Genomic DNA, 17687 nt, shown 5'->3' with positions numbered 1-17687 from the left:
ATAAATGTCTATTCTGCATATTTCTGAAATCAAATGTTAGTAATTTCAAGGAAAGATGAACACCCCTAAATGGAGTAAATTTCACCAAAAGCTTTTAAATAGCAGGACAATGACACCAAAATAGCCCTGTCTCTGGCAACTCAGCTTTCAAACAAGGAACGAAAAGGCAAGCAAACAAACTAGCAGTTCACTGCTCCCAAATTTACTGATGTAAGATAGCTTCCTCATTTCTGACAGAAAAAGTCCACCTTCTTGAAGTTTGAATTTACTAGTCCATTGCCGACAGAATTTTTAGAAAACTAACACTGTTAGATGTGCTTTCTCATTTAGAAAAGCAAGCTTAACTGCTAAAAAGCTCTGAATTTCAGTTACCAACCCAGACACTAACAGAGATAGAATATTCAAGTAACATGATCAGATCAATCCAGTACTCAACTATGCACATGACCATTTTCACTCTGAGTGGAGCCACCAATATATATTTTGAAAGAACTAGGAGAACATATACACAAACAAAATTTTCAATAAGGTAACCCATTAATTGGGAAAGCTAGGGCAGTCAGAATAACCAAATTCATTTCTTTTGTGTGCTGCTCATTTAACTGTGTATGCACACTAGGATCAATTTTCAACACAATACCCCAAGTTCTGACGCCACATTTTCTTCTTTACCAGAAGCAAAGTGAAAGACTTGAGCACTGACAATAAGCAATATCCTTTCTGTATTCTACAAAAAGATACACTTTCAAGTGTGTTGATCTGAATTATTTTTAAAACTATTAAAGATAAGAACATAGCACATGCCATTTATTTCCAGTGATGTGGCAAACACCTACAGATACCTTAAAATCATATTTCCGTGTTATAATACAGAAAACTTCGTTTGAAACAAAACAGCATCCTACTGGAAGAGATTATGTATATTTAATAACCATTCAACTTGATTTTAGTTGTTTCACTAACTTAAAACTACATTTCTAGAGTTCTTGTTGCCAGTGTAAAGTAGCTGCTCCAATAAGCATGTCTTAGTTTATGAAATAATTGAATAGTAATAGTCAAGGTATTAGACATAAGTATACTGTAAGATGTTTCTTGCAATATAAAAACACTTCTTAAAATGATTAGTTGGTAATTTAAATATAACTTCACGCTCTCTTGACTGTATCAATAGACAGACTTGATAATGAGCTGATTTGATGAAATGCTGAAAAAAATCCTTGCTACACTGCAATATGAAACTACAGATATAGCATAATACATAAAAAAGCACAAGTAAACTTCAGTGTAACAATTTCTGTAGAAGTACAGCAGATCTTCACACTGTAAATACACAGTAATCCTACTCTGCCTCTGCAAAATATTTATAGAGGCTTTATTTTGCTACATAATAAACAACCGTAAGTATTTTGCAATATTTACTGGATATATATGGCACTGGCTTCTTCTGGCCACAGATTTACTATTCAAATCTAGGCACAGCACAGTATTACAGACACAGATCAGAAAGACTGTGTGTAGAGAGAGAATACCCTATAAAGAACAAAAACTTCTTGCAGGAGAGAATTTTCATCTTATCCCAAATACTTTTCAATATCACTAATGCAACATTCAGCCATTAATTCATTTTACTTTTGTAATTTGCACATGTTTACTAGCAATCAGTATTACATAGGCAAGTCCCCACAGCTACTTTAGTCTTTGCTATTTGAATGGACATCACTCTAAGAGCATTGCCACGAGTGGAAAGGCTTATTGTACTACCTGAAAAGAAGTCCGTAAACTTTTTGTTAATACAAATGGGAAAGATAGAAATCTGGATGCCAGAAAAGTGCATTTGGAACTAAAAGCCTGCCTTTTTCTGAAATAGAGCAAATCAACCAAATAGAATATCACCTTCACAAGCCAGAAAGCATGCGTTAACATTAACTCACAACAAAGAAATAAGCTGTCTAGAAATATTTCTGTACAATAGCCTTAAGCTTACATCATTATTGGTAGAAATGTTTAATTTTTTTAAAAACATTTTTCATGTTCCAAAGCTCCCCTGACACTTTCCAGCCATTTTGAAACATTATCCTCTTCCAGAAGCTTCCAAGTGAAGCTGAATCATGATTTTCCAAAACTGACCCTGTGCAAATAGCATAACTGCATACATTGCACCCTGTGACCATTTTTCCAGTTATCAAAAAGCTTCAAAAAGTTGTTTCACAAGTCCGCATTGAGAAGTAGTCATTCTGAGGAAACTAAAGCAAAGTATAAGGTATTTCCTTTATGTCTCCCTTTTTCTTACGTGGTTCTTGCTTTCTGTCCTTCCATTGCATGTATCCAGAAGAATATATCTTCACCTTCTCCACGAGACTTAAGGTAGAAGAGGACTGAAGACAGATCCTTCCCTATCCTTCTCTTGAAGATGAACAAAACATATCCCTTTGACCCTCTAATGCCATATGCTCTAGCCCCCTGTGCTTCATAATGGTCTCATGAAAGGAACATCTTTGAAGACTAAACAGGGATCAAATCATTCATTTTTGAGATTCTTTTAGATCAGGTAAACAAACTACTTCTAGATCAATCTTTCAAGTAGAGCGTAAACTTTTTTTTTTTTACCCCTCCTACACACTGTTTTTTCCTCTTATAAAATAAATAGCTTTAAGAATGTACTTGATTGTGACAGAACTACCAGCAGAAAAAAGTTCTCATTCACTAGGTTAATCCTAATTATAAAAAAAAAAAAAAAAAAAAAAAAACTAACACAAGAACAGCTGTTGGCACTCCTGAAGTCACATAGCAACTCATAGCAACACTGCCAGCAACAATCATCATAAAAAAATCAGTCTCATGACCATGTACTTACATACTTTTTCTATTATATTTGCAGTAAGCTACTGAGAGGTGCTGTAAAAGGAAAATAACAGGCATGAGCTGATCCCAAGTGTATAAAAACATTATATATTTAAAAAAAAAAAATTGTAAGATGGCAAAAGGATATAAACAAAGACAAAAGACCAGCATTGCTAAAGTCACAATAGAGCACCAAGCTGTTGACCAAACCGAGTTTCCTCCCAGAAAGACAAGAAATGAGGAAGACTACTACAGTCACAGTGATGGTAAAGAGTGAAATTTGTGTTAAAAACAGACAAGAAAAAGTGCTTTTTATAAGATATATCCTCTAAACATGTGTGATTTAAAAATTATCAGCAAAAGCTTCTTAAGAATTTTTGGACATATTACGTAGATGTGTTAACGCTATCAGAAGAAAAAAAACACAGTACCTCCATTAAAATTTGTGCTCCTCATCAGACTAGCACAAATTATACCATTTGCCCACTCCAGAATACAACAGTGAAAGCCAGTCTCCTGGTAGATATCAAACATCTCATGAAACAAACATTCCACCTTTCATCAATCTACACCCTGTCCTTGCCATGGCATTTTATCAACCAATTACTTTACTTCTTACTATGCTATCCATAACACTTGTCATATTAAGCTGGAAATCTTTGGCTGATAAATTTTTTCTGTTTCATAATGACTGGACAGAACACCAGATAAAACAGCACATCGGAAGGGAAGAAGTTTCAGAAAATCTACCCAAGTACGTGTGGGAATCATTACCTGCTTTTCAAAAACACTTCTCCCCCTACCTCCTCCAAACATACTTCTCAAACCCAAAATTTTATGAGTGGTCATGCAAGCCAGCAAGAAATATCGATTATGACTGCATAGATCTGATCTCAAATGAGTAGATTGCCTCATATACAGGCTACCTATTTTCCAGCTCCCCATTTAAGCAGATGCTCACATGCCATCAACAGTCATGTAATGCAAAGCAGTCATAGGGGCCATCAGAAGTTGCCTCATAACACGAATTCATTCTTGAACTGAGAAATTCTCCACCTGTGCTGCTCCTGCAGGAGCCCAGACAAACAGCTGGGACATCAAGCTTTGTACACTGAGCAAGACTTATAAATTAGAAGGATCAATGGCTAACATAAATGGATCAGTGGCCATACTTACATCTCTACTCATCTGATGGGAAATTACTATGAAGTCATCAAGAACCTCCTTTAAAATGACATGACTGGGGCAACAGGACATGAAAATGCCTTGGAACAAACTGACAAATTATTTTAAGATTTGGACATACCAAAATTATCTTGGATACTAAAAAAAGCTACATTTTATTATTACAGTTTCCACTTTTTTTCCCGTTGTATGCTACATACAGTGAAGTAGCATGAAGTACCACTAGAAGCTCCTCATGGCTGATAATTTTTTGCCATTGTTTCACAACAGAAGAATCTGTACCCAACTGTACTTAAAATCTTACATGACAAACTATCCAGGTCTATTTTTGTGCCATGCTCTCAACAAATGTTTGAAATTACAAATGCTCTGTACTGGCTAAACAAACAAAAACTGACTAGCCAAGATCCTTCAACTGTGAAAAAATATTTATGATTTAAATTTATTCAGCTTAAACGAATATTGAGACAAAACCTTTTTTCTACCAATGGAAGTTTGGCAGCCAAATTCTCGTTCTGAATTGAAACACATGGGATTTCAGTCAGGATGTTGAAAAGAGTCTAGGGCTAATTCAATCAGTTGGGATAGGAACTTACAAAGCATATGCTGCAAAACTACTACTTGACAAAGAATAGAGCAAATTATTTTATATAGACAGATAATATATATTATTATATGTTGCGTATATATGAATATACACAACAGAAAGAATTGTATTTAAAGAGTTACAGGATGATATATCTTGAAACTATACTTTTTTCAACAGCATTTCTCTTTTGAACAGAAAAATATTAAAAGATTTTATCAAAATCCCCTTACCCAATTCTGTATCAGTGAGAGTTCAGTAACCACTTGTGGTGCTTGGCCTAATTGCAAATTCCAAAGTGAAAATTACCTTGAACAGACCACCTTTTTTGGATGAGTTCACCTATACAGCTGCAGCTTTTCTCTTTAAGCAAACTATTTTGTCTAGTTGACACATCTTAAATCACTTATTTTAGCAAACATATTTTAACTAAAAGCTGTTCCACCTTTACTGTCACTTACATTAAAAATATATACATTCACAATTAAAGTTTTTGTATTCAAACCTCTTCATGTTCACGATTCAATATCTCTCTCACAGTTTGTACAGATTATTTTACTGCTTTATTTCATTTGTGTTTCCTCCCCGTATACAACCAATCAGCCTACCATTGTAAGCATTAGGAGTGTGGTCAGATCGACAATTTACATGCAATTTATTCCCTTGCTTCAGGCCTTTACACCACTGTGAACAGCAACTTATGTTTGTCTCAGGGCCTGGGGAGAAAAGCTTTCTTCAAATGACTCAAAAAATGCAAAGCTTTTTAATTCTGATGTGCTATGAGATTAAACTTAATCAACAGCAGCAGGAAGGCAGTGCAAGCAAAACAATAACAAGCGGCAGAAAAAAGTGCTCCCCAACATCTATTCTATCTAGTTTATAAACTGCAAAAAGAAACAGATTTCACAACATGATAACTACTTCAACTGAAACTGAGTTCCTTTCAGATTGAGTATACATTAGGATATAAACATATTTGTTACAAGAATTTCTTTAGCAGAATTAGCAGGCTAACCTTCTTACAGTGTAGCAAGAATGGAACCTTACACAAAAACTGATTAGTGTAAAAACAGATTTAATAGATTATTCCTCCACGTTTTCATTAAGATGTACTGCCACAACATAGCTTTTGGATGGCATGCTCTCCACTTATGGTTCTGCTGACACACAAAGCACACAGCTTTCAGCCTTGTGTGTTTGTTGTTCTTAGACTACTACGTACATGTCAAATGCTAACCAATCCAAAAATGTTCTGCATAGGTACAAGAAGAGAATATCACACGGCTAGCAGTATACATTCAAGAAAAATTCTCTAGCTAAACAAACAATACAAATTAATATCACTATGAAAACTCCAGAGTGTTAACTAACAGATGATTCTGCAACACATTTAATATGAAGCACTACTTGGGGAAGTTATTTTCTTCACTTTTGAAAGTATCAAAACATCTTTTTGTTTTTGTGCTTCTTTCTTACCAGGTGGAGTGTTAGGCACTTTGTCCTTTAGACCTCTAAATGGAGATTTTAAGTACACTGCACAAACATTCCTGGTACTCTCCTGACTCTTTTCCCTCTATGCATGTAGGGATACGAGGGTGATGCGATTAATATGAGTGGCACTTAGCATATTATAAACTGCAACTAATGTATATTGAAGGCTTCTGGCATTATTTAAACCTCACAGCAGTGCTTACAGATCTAACAGATCACTGCCCTGAAAAAAGTGATACAAGACTGCAGCATTAAAAGGTATACTATAAACATATCAAAGCACAATTTCCAATTAATTCCAGTGACTACAGCACAGAAAAAAAGTTAGACCAATGTTTGTCAAATGAATAGAAAAAAAAAAAATTGATCATATAAATCATGTTCTTTGTGACACCATGGAAATCAACAAAATATGTACTAACCCTTGTGATAAACAAAGGCCTGATTTTATTAATTGCTATGAAAAACATGACCCACTGTAATTACATCCAGCAATACAAAAACAATGCAGTTTCCAGTTCTTGAGTTATTCCCTTTGTGTTCCCAAATTATTCAATATGTTGTTTGGAGAGTTCAGCAAATACTGTTCATAGAACTTGCAACACAAAAAGCTCGGCTTTATCACTGCAACATAACATAATTTTGTCCTGCACCCATAGGCTGACTATTAAACATGCATGTTCACGTGTATGCCCTGGAAGTAATCACGTTCCTATCATCCCCAGTATATTTTTTTGAATTTACAATTAGCAATAAGAACTTATCAGAGAAACAGAAATGCTGTTCTTTCCCAGATGCAGGACTCTGCCCTTGTTGAAGTACAACAGGTATCTCCCTGCTCATTGCTCTCATCAAAATCTTTCTCAGTAACAGCACAACACTGAAGTATGAACTGCTCCTCTTAGTTTTGAAGCATCAGCAAACTTACTAAGGAGACATGCTGCCCTTTTATCTAGTTAATCCGCAAATTAACTCAACAACACTGGACTCAGTACCATCACTCAACCCCCTAGAAATACCACTAGTTACATGCTTTCAAATAGACTTTTATTCATATCTATTCAAGGCTTATGAAGAATACGTCACAGCTTTAGGCTATAAGTTGCTTACCTTCAGAAAACCTCAGGTAGGCAGGAATCTCTAGCAAAAAATCCTTAACTCCACTGCCAACCCTTAAATGAGGTTAGGGAAGGGGTGGATTCTGACTCCACCCCTTCTGCTCACTCAGATAAATTGCATGCACATGAGCTGCCCTGGGTTGGCCCTGCATTCCACCAGGTGCTCAGTCACTGGTTTGGGCCCTGACTGATCATTTCTGCTGCATGTGCCAAAGCAGAATAGTTTGAATTAGGCATCAATATCTCAGTGCTTGCTTTCACAATGTGAAAGCAATCCAAAGCAGTCTGTATCATCAAAAATACCTGTCAGATTTTGACACAGTAATGTTACAGAACAAGATGGAAGAGTAGCTTACCAAGTCTTTTTTTTTTTTTTTTTTCCCCCCAATACTTTAATTAAACATAAAGTTTGATTCCATGAAATCTGTAAGACTTACGAATTTTACATCAAAATACTGGCATGCTGGAATTTAGTTGTGCATTTATAGTGCTGAAGTTTTGATTTCCGTTGATAAATTTTCTTCCTCAAACCTCTACCAAAAAAGTACTGAAGACTAAGTACTTATCCTGTACAGAGAAAGCAGCAGTTACAATCTTGTTTTTGTTATGATGCATGTGCACAAGAAAACAATACCACCAAGACTATGAAACTGAAACAAGATTTTCCCTTACTATTTTCTGAGTATTTTATCAAATGGAGGAAGGAGCACTGAAACAAAATTTCTCATTTTATATTCCCTTTTAAAACATAATTTCTCATCACTTATGCAAATAGTGACTAGACTTTTATTTCACAATGACATATGTTACCAGTAAGATATGTTGTACTGGTCCCCAGATTCCTGCTATAGTGGGACAACACAGAGAACTTATAATCATAACCACAAGCAGCTGTGACATAAAATTGCTGCTCAAAAAGGAGAAATAACAACTCAAAATCTAATGAATTTATAAAATATATGATAATTATATTTTGCAATTCTTAAGAGACGTCCTGACACTTGTCTCGCTCCAATTTATAGGAGGGAGATGAGGTTCTTTTAATATCTGTATACCCGGTGTGAGATTAAGAAACAACGGTTCATATGTTGGTCCAAACAGTTTATTACAAAACCTAATCCGGGAGATGGGAAAGGGAAGGAGGGCGATAGAAGAGATGGGAAAGAAGCAAGAGTTGCGTAAAGCGGGGATAGTCACCAGCAGGATCCAGCAGCGGTCCTGTTTCATGGCGCTTGAAGGTCCGAGGCAGATGCAGCGAGGGACGGGGAGCAGCAGCATGGCCGGCCTTGGGCAGCAAGCAGGTAGCGGAGGAAGTATCAAGGCTCAGGCAGCAGGCCCAGGAAAGTCTGTCAGCATGCAGGTGTCATTTCATGAGGAATCTGATAGTCAGGAATCCTGTGTTCTTCTTCATGAGGAATCTGTTGCCAGAAACCTCTGTTCTGCTTCATGAGATAGAAACCTCTCCTCATGGTCTTAAGTTCCTCTTTTATCCTCCTTGTTCTCCTGCCTAGGAGACAAGGATGGGCCTTGAGCAAGTCATTGAGTACCCCTGAGATGGCCATCCTGCTGAGATAGGTCCTCACAAGGGAGCACTTCACAGCTATTCAGCTGCAGCTCATCTCGCTCTCCTTGCCCCTGGCCTTATCCATCTGCGTCCCGCAGACAAAGGATCTCACAACCTTTGCCCAGGACCTGCCTGGACTTGTTCATCTGTGTCCTTCACACAAGCTTTGAGACACAGACCTTAACAGAATAATCTCTTACAACGCTTACAGAGCTCATAGTGCTTTTTCATGCAAAAGTGAAATAAATTCTAACTTAGTCTTATAAAACAAGAACTGAAAAAGAGATAAAGGCGAATATTAGACACTTGAGAAACACCTTTTTTCCAACGGCTCATCACACAGAGGTACAAGTGGTGCTACTTGAGAAGCATAGCTTGCTTCAGCTGATGTAGTTGCAGATCTTGCCCAGCTAGGTAGTACACTACTTACAGAAAATATTAAATTTTGTTAGGAAGAAGAAGGTGTCCATACAACTTCTTACTGAGGGGGATAGATAAAAATCAGATACAGATACAACAAAGTTAAGCTTTTGAAATAAAATTCTCAGAATAGTCGAAATTACTTTTTTAAATTTGCACTCAGTGAGATTTAGATCTCTTGAATTCCTTCTGAAACATATACATTTTTTCCTATTGGACCTATTTCTACCTTTTTGTGTTCCTTTCTTTCCCTGCTACGTAATAACTAAGATCATTTATACTTTCTCTGCCAGGGATAGAGATTTTGATATTCCCTCTAAACTTTGGCTTCCAACACACGTGGCCCTTAAATCTGAGGTCCTTCCTCACTGAAAGAATTTCAGCATCAGCAGCAGGCACAACAAACTGATTGCAAAAATGCCAGGATGGGCACTCTCTTCAGAGTTACTTCTGGAGAAGTAGACTAAGAACCAAACTGGAACTCAATTCACTGCAAAAATTATCCCTAAACTGAAACTTACGTAACTTCAAACATCCTAACATGTAAGAATACATACATATAAACACACAGCATCTTGGTTATCCTCTTTACCACATTTTGCTGTTTTTTTTTTCCCCCCAGAGCAATGGGAGAAGCTGTTTTCTCCATCACAGAAAATATACCCACTACAAAAATTTGCTCTATGTCAAAACCTTAATGCACATCTAGACTTTAAGTCAAGATCATTAGGCCTCCAGAGGGTGGGGTGACATGCCTTGCTTGCTGCTTGATCTTCCAACTGCTGTTAAATAGAGAAAACTTCAGGTTTTCCATTTGGCAGAAACCGAGACAGCTACACTGCAACTAACAGCCAAACCATAACTGTATCTTCCCATATACAGGACTCCACAAAACCAGTGTTGTGGAAATGCTAAGTCACAACCTGAAGCAATAATTGAGCACCTGGCAAAAAGGCAGGGCAAACCCTGGGGAACTCAGGTGCATGCAATGTACCTGAGTCACCGGAAGGGGTGGATTTGGGCTCCACCCCTTCCCAAACCTCATTTAAGGGTTGGCAGCCAAGGTAAGATTGTTAGGGATCCCTCTGTACACTGAGGTTTTCTGAGGATAAGTAGCTTATTTCCTTTGTTTTTCTATCCACAGTTATTGCATTTGAGCAAATCCTCACTTGCTACAGCCTAGAACCTTGCTACTCTGCTGTCGTTGTGTTACAACATGATAACTCTATTTACTCTGCGTGCTAACCTTGCATAGTGCAAAACAGAACAGAAATTAAGACTAATTTCTTTTAAAAATTTTCTGATGTTATATATTTATTTATATAAGTAAAAAAAAAACCCTCTCTCTATGTAGTCTTGCAGCAATTGAAGCTCTGCACCAAGATGAAAATCTTCTCAAACTTCCAGTTCAAATCAGTTGAAGCCACAAATGTGTCATGGGAGAATACAGCTGCATATGTACTACTGTTCTCTGCAAGATGACTGTAGCTTTGCAACAGTTTTTCAACCTAATCGAGGGATGCTTTTTGGTTTTTTTTTTTTTTTTTTTTTTTTGGGGGGGGGGGGGGGAGGGGAGGGGGTCACTAATTACTCAGCTATTGTGAGCCAGCAACACATGTTCTACAGCTTAAGTGCTTCTGGAAAAGTGGAGTGGAATTTTGAGTGTACAAACAGGATAGAAGTGTATTGCTGCACTATGCCCTTACCGGTACATGTGAGGCATTTGGAAAAATGAGTTGTGAGTTCAAAGAAACATTAAAGCGTATGTAAAAGTAACAGTCAATATCACAACTATTTCAACCACGGAAGTTACATCTATTATAGCATAATTACATCTTTTGCACACTATGAAATGTCCAAAGGTTTTAGTAATAAGTTTGCAGGGGAAGAGAAATATGCTCTGAATCACAGTTAGTGACTGGATACTCTTTCCAGTGAAATCTTTAAATTGGACATAGCAAGAGATTCAAGGTCAAAAGGGAGAGGGGCAGTCATGCTGTACTGCACCTCTCTTCCCATGTCTTTTCCTCTTGTATTTCCACTCATTTTGTAGATCAAAAAGATAATCATCAGGAAAGGAATGCTCTCTACCAATGTTTCTTAACAAATTGCCCTTTATTTAGTACAGGTCACATAGTTCATGTACTCCTGGTTGTTATGTCTGCTTTCCTGTTTCAACTGACTGCACTATACAGATGGTTACTTATGTTTCCAACAGTTACTAAGTATCAGGATGGTACTTTGCAAAGACCAATAATTCTGATTACCCCAACTGTACTATGTCATTACAAACTGATAGGTTGTCGTATCCAGATTATCACTTAATTCCTTGTCCAGAATAGAAGATTTAGAATCACCTTTTAGACTTCTTTTGCTGGTGTGAACCACGAGCAGAAATTTCATTGCGTTTTAGTCATAAGCACAACTGACAGAATACTTCACTGCAATATCAAATCATATGCAAAGAGAATCTGTAGAAATATTAATATTCCCTGATGTGCTTAAACAAAAAATAGTCCTTATGCAACTCATAATGTTTCAAAATTAGCTGCTAGGTGTTGTAAGTTACTCTGAAACTCCTTTATACCGATGTGGTAACAGAAACATACACCTTAGAATATCCTGGCACCTGTGGAAAATAAAGCGAACTAGTTCACATGAAATGTCCCAGAAAATTATGTCTCAGAGAAGACATAATTAAATAGATTTCACTAACATAGTAGTAAATGTCAGAAGATTGGTTTTGTGTGAGATAAAGATAACTGCTCTTAAATCCTGTTTGCCTTTTAACTTGAAACTGTAGATATTTTTCTAAGCTTGCTTTCCCTTGGCAATGGCCAAAGTTCAGTTGGACCACTTAACAGACATTTTATCCTGGGACTTCTAGAAAAGTGTTTAATGTGTTATCCACACAGTTATCCACATAAAATGAAACTTATTCATTTCTTGGGCCTTCATTACTCTGGGAGCAACATCTGGCAGGAAGGTGACAATTTCTATGGGTTAAATATGCTCTTCCAAGGATATCTTATGACATTTAGCTCAGAAAAAAAAAACATTTTGGCTGAAAAGAAGAAATAATATCTAAATTGTGTAACAAAGAATGGCTAAACTAAAAGCACTAAACTCTCATTGGTAGATTAATTCCTCTATCTTTTGAGGATTTGGATGGGGAGGGAACAGGTAGGAAGAAGGTTCATGACACTGGAATTGCTACTGCTGCTAGAAATTAAGTCAATCTTCATGACAGTGATTTCCAAAGGAGTTCTTCATTTTTCAGCCTCCAATTTCCGTGACCATTTTGTAATCGCGTTTTCACAATTTATTCACATACTACTATAATTTAGATATTTCCTAATTCTATCCCACAAAAACAGCAGATCCGAATTTTCACTTTAGTGTAAAAACTTGCTTCTTAAATCCATGTGATAATTGGATGCCCTATATTTCAAATATCTCATTCTAAAAAGAAGTAACACAACTGCACCAGTATTTCTAAAGCACTTATTTTAGCAAATGAGTTTACTAAAATTTTATTTGTTATATAACGTAGATCCAAGTTTTTAAGTCTATGAACAACAAGTATTTCAAATGCTGTAAGCAACCAACGGTTTGTATTAACTTTTAGATACAATTTCTGATTGCATTTATGGGTGTCACATCATTTTCTTGGTAAGGAGTTAGAAGTCTAACTTTAATGAGGGAAGGAAAGAAGAAAACCAAACTAACACTTGGTCTCCAAAACGTGATTATTTGAATTAATCTTTTAAAATTAATGCTTTTAAACCAAAACAGAGGAGAAATGGGAGTTAAGTAACTTACTTTCTATACGAGCAGATTAAAATAACATTTACCTATTTGCAGGAGAACATACCATTATCAACTGAATTAAGCTTTAAATCTCAGTGAAAAACAATTGTTGCTGTCAACTTGTCAAGTAAAAACAAATTAAATGAAAACCTCAAGCATTAATGCAGAAGTTAAGGAATGCAAAAATCAACGTGTATGCAAGAAATTCAGTTGTGAGAAGTGGATAATATTTTTGAAAATACTATGAAAACTGTATTATGGAGATATAAGAACAGGTGCTTTGTTAAAAAAAAAAACATAATTCCAATAACATGTCTGTTTATTTTTATGTATGCAAATATTTACCAAGTATTATTAGAGATGTGTAACGTTTCTTTTACAAACTAAATTGAATCAGGTTTTACTTAAATTTATGGAATGGAGCTTTTATTTCTCATTAACACAGTAACTTTCAACTAAGTTCTCCATAATTAAAATGGTAGAACGTAAATGATTTAATGCATTACTGCCTTAGAATATTAATTTAGTATTAAAAATCTACTTAGTTTCGGAAAAGCGAAAAAACAGGCAAGTGGAAATCAAGTGTAGAATTAGCAAAGGAAAAAGTAGTTTTTAAGTTATGATAATAAAAACAAAAATAATTCATAAAATAAGTATCTGGAAATACCAAGAGCCTTATGAGAAATTAAGTGAGCAGATATATTTGTTTACAACTGAACATACCATCAGAAAATCATAGAATGACTTAGGTAGGAAAAGACCTTTAATATCAAGACCAACTGTTAATCTAGCACTGTCAAGTCTGTCACTGAACCATTTCCCTATTCACCATGCCTATATATCTTTGAATCACCTCCTGGTATGACTCAACTACTTCCCTGGGCTGCCTGTTTCACTGCTCCACAATGTTTTTAGTGAAGAAACTGTTCATAATACCTAGCTTAAATCTGCCCTGGCACAACTTGAAGCCTTTTCTTCTTGTCCTAACACTTGTTGCTTGGGAGAAGAGAAGAGGCTGTCCCCACCTTGCTACAACTTCATTTCAGGGACTTGTAAAGAGCTATAAGGTCTCCCCTGATTTTCCTGTTCTCCATACTGAACAATCCCAGTTCCCTCAGCACTCTTCTTAAGACTTGTGTTTCAGACCCTTTACTTGATTCATTGCCTTTCACTGGACACATTCCAGTGCCTCAATGTGTTATTCATTGTGAGAGGCCCAAAACTGAACAAGTACTCAAGGTACAGCCTCATCAGAGCTGAATACAGCGGGACGATCTCTCCCCTAGACCTGATGGCCACAAAATTTCAGTTGCAGGCCACCAGAGAGCATTGCAGCCCCTTTTCTTCAAACCTGTAGCACTGTATGGGACAAGAACAGCCTTGTGACACACGCCTATCCAGGCACCACTGTGGAACCTTCTCATCCTCAACAAGATCAAGACTGCTTGGGATTATCTGCACACTTTCTCAAGGTGCACACGATCCCCTCATCCAAAACACTGATAAAGATATTAAAGAGATATTAAAGAGATAAAAGATATTAGAAGCATATCTCTAATACGGAGCCCTGAGGCACACCACTCATGACTGGCTTCTGATGGATTTAACTCCATTCACCACAACTTTTTGGGCCCAGACACTCAGTCAGCTTTTTATCCTTCTGCGCCCAAAATGACCTCCAACCTTTACATCACCCACAAGTGTTTCCCTGATGGGTGCATTCTCTAGTTGGCTCACTCACCAGCTGTGTCAGGAAGTTTTCTTCAACACAAACTAGAAACTCCCTGAAGTGCTTACTCTTCGTTGTACTGTATTTCCAGCAGACATCTGCTAAGTTGAAGTTCCTTGCAAGAACAAGGGGTTAGCAATTGGGAGACTTCTCTCCGCTGCTTATACAGTATTTCATCTACCTCTTCATCCTGGTTTGGTGGTCTGCATTCATATATGCAGTAATTCTGCTACACCAGTGCCAGCTCCCATTTTTTACTAAGGCAAGCAATGTAGTAATCAAACAAAGCAATACAAAAAAGTGAAGTGAAGCAACAAATTTCTGCTAGTGTATCTTCAATTTAAAGACTCCATAAAGCTTATTTTTCTGCATTATCATAGGTATGAATCAAATAAAACTCATAAAGCACATCAAAGTTAGAATTACTTGCTGCTTAACTGAGTTAAAAGTGCTGGGCCATGTTTTTCAGTTCCATATTGAAATATGTATACCTAGTACAGTTATAGCGAAGTGTTCATCTACAAGAATTTGGGGTACATACTGGAAAAAGTGTCTTCACAAAATTCCATTACCCATTTTCAAAGTTAATGTATAACACTATACTTAAATTGAATAGGTGGGTAGAAACGGTAGCTGCTTTGAACTGAACATCTTCTTGAATATGAAATGATGCATTTTCTTAGACAACTAGAAACAGACGAAATCTAGATGCCTCAATTTCACTTGTTTGTCTAAGGAACCCCCAATATAGATGAGATAGCAGCCATACTGACTAAAATGTCCTTAAGAAGCAATAATATTTAATAGGATAAATGAATTACTGATACAGATTACATAAAAATAAATAATTTTTGTAATGTATACTTTATGTAATCACATAATTTATGCATATGAAAGTATCCAAAAGATCTGGTTATCCAGAAGGTATTCAGTTTTTTCTTTCCTTCTGAAAATTTGAGACAGCTATACTATTTTGAACTTTTACAGCATACCACATTGTTTTAAATAAAAATTGTTCAAGATATTTTGCTAAATTGTACTATTTAGTCAAATTCCATTGCACTAAGCTAAATTCTACAAAATAAATTTAATATATCTGAATAATAATAATAATAAAAAAGTCTGCAAATCACTAGGCTCCATGTGCATTGACCTTCGCTCTTCCTTTGAATTTGCAGTATGCTTCATTTTAGTCAAGCTGTTGAAACATTTGTGCTATAATGCATTAAATTAAAGCAACCAGCTGTGATGTTTAATTTAAGCTAAAACTTTATGATCTACAAATACATAATACCTTAGAGAATAACTGATATTTCATGTTACTAAATGCAGTTAGAAAATATGTAACAAAAAGGTTACAAATTTCCCCACATTTTACTCGGTGCATATTTATTCATTTAAACTTTGGGTCTTTAAAGAGCCCAAGCAATTCAGACAAAATGTATATTACAGAGAATAAAAGAACTAGTTCTACCCTTTAATGAATACATATATCTGAAGCCTTATGGTCTAATGTGTTATTAGATTACTCCTATATTTTATCCTTCATTATGTGCAGTGGAGTTTCTCCACTTGTGAGAAAGCCAGAAGTAGAAGTAGTCTTCAGTTTTCTGTTGTTATGCAGCAATTTTAGCAGATGTTTTGTCCAAACAGATATGGTACACAGAGGTGAATAACAAGAGGAAGAAAAACAAACAAACAAACTCCAAAAAAAGTCCTTTACAGCTATCAATCTTATATGACATTTCCCTCCAACAATGGTTAAACCATTATACTGCTCTTGACAGGGGCAATGTATAATAATAGAAAGAAATAACAGTTTATGAATGATTAAGGAATATGGGAATGTTTTGAGACATTAATAAAGAAGAGAAAAAAAACCTACAATATCGACTACATATCAGATTCAACAAGTATGAAAACTAATGTAACTAATTTCAAATTTCAGGCTACAGTTCTAGAAAGTACCTGTAAAAAGTCAGAGTACTGATATTGATATCAGTAGTTTGATACATTAACTAGCTGAATATTTTGTTTATCAGCAGTCCACTGTTTTTAAAAAGATTAAGATGTATGTCTGATTGTTTAAGGATACATAAAACAAAAATTCCAGCTAGAAAGAGTCATCAATGACTCCTACTTATGTTCCTCCAGTAAACTAGAAAGCTGATTTTCACTGACACTAAGATGCTCTGGTATTCTAGGATAGCTCTTTCAATTTTTTAAGTTACAACTCAATCAGCAAACTTCTGTAAAAGCCAGAACACACAGACAACATCAGCAAAACATAAGAGCTTTGCATTACTGCAATCTTCTGGTCATGGGCTGCAAGATTCCAATAAAAGGCTGTGCCTTAAGGAGTAAAGCTCCAGAACAGAGGTACGCTTGATCCCCTTATCAATGTTTTTAGCACAGAACCTACATAAAGGCAGGAAGCTATAGAAAATTTTGTTTTATTAAATTAAGGATTTTGTAGATTTATTCTGTTAGTGCAGCTTCCCTTACTAGAAAATATAAATATTCCTACCACAGAAAAAAAAAAAAAAAAGATCATGCTTCTACTATTTTTGGTGTTTTATGTCTTTTGATCAACAAAATTCTCCTTATTTTGACAAATAATGAAAAGCTCTCCAACTTTAACAACCAATAAGTCCCACAGATTTTAAATACATAGATAAAATGGATTCCCATTTTTATTTCTCTACCTTCATTTTCATCAGCACTCTCCTTTCCTATCATATTTCAATTCTTAATGCTTATTGTTGGCAATTTCATCAATGGTTCATTGATTTGTGAAAGCTATTCTGTTTGAAAGCTGATTACTATTATTTTTGTGACTAAAAATAGTGAAGATGTAGTGAAGGATGAAAGCAAGTACAAAATCTGTTGCTTTTAACTACATTTTCTTTGATACCCTTCCATGTTTATATTTATAAAAAAAGA

General features: G+C 35.8%; 1 protein-coding gene across 1 annotated transcript in view; it reads right to left on the bottom strand.

The window, feature by feature from the left end:
• The window catches only part of CCSER1 (coiled-coil serine rich protein 1), a gene marked incomplete at both ends in the record, with an annotated part of 554815 nt that overhangs the window by 220087 nt on the left and 317041 nt on the right, over positions 1–17687 (bottom strand). The window lies entirely within an intron of this gene.

This window comes from Tetrao urogallus (genome assembly GCF_951394365.1).
Source record: "Tetrao urogallus genome assembly, chromosome: 4".
Classification (NCBI taxonomy): Eukaryota; Metazoa; Chordata; class Aves; order Galliformes; family Phasianidae; genus Tetrao; species Tetrao urogallus.
The sequence above is the reverse complement of the archived record's forward strand: the minus strand, read 5'-3'. Positions and strand labels throughout refer to the sequence as shown.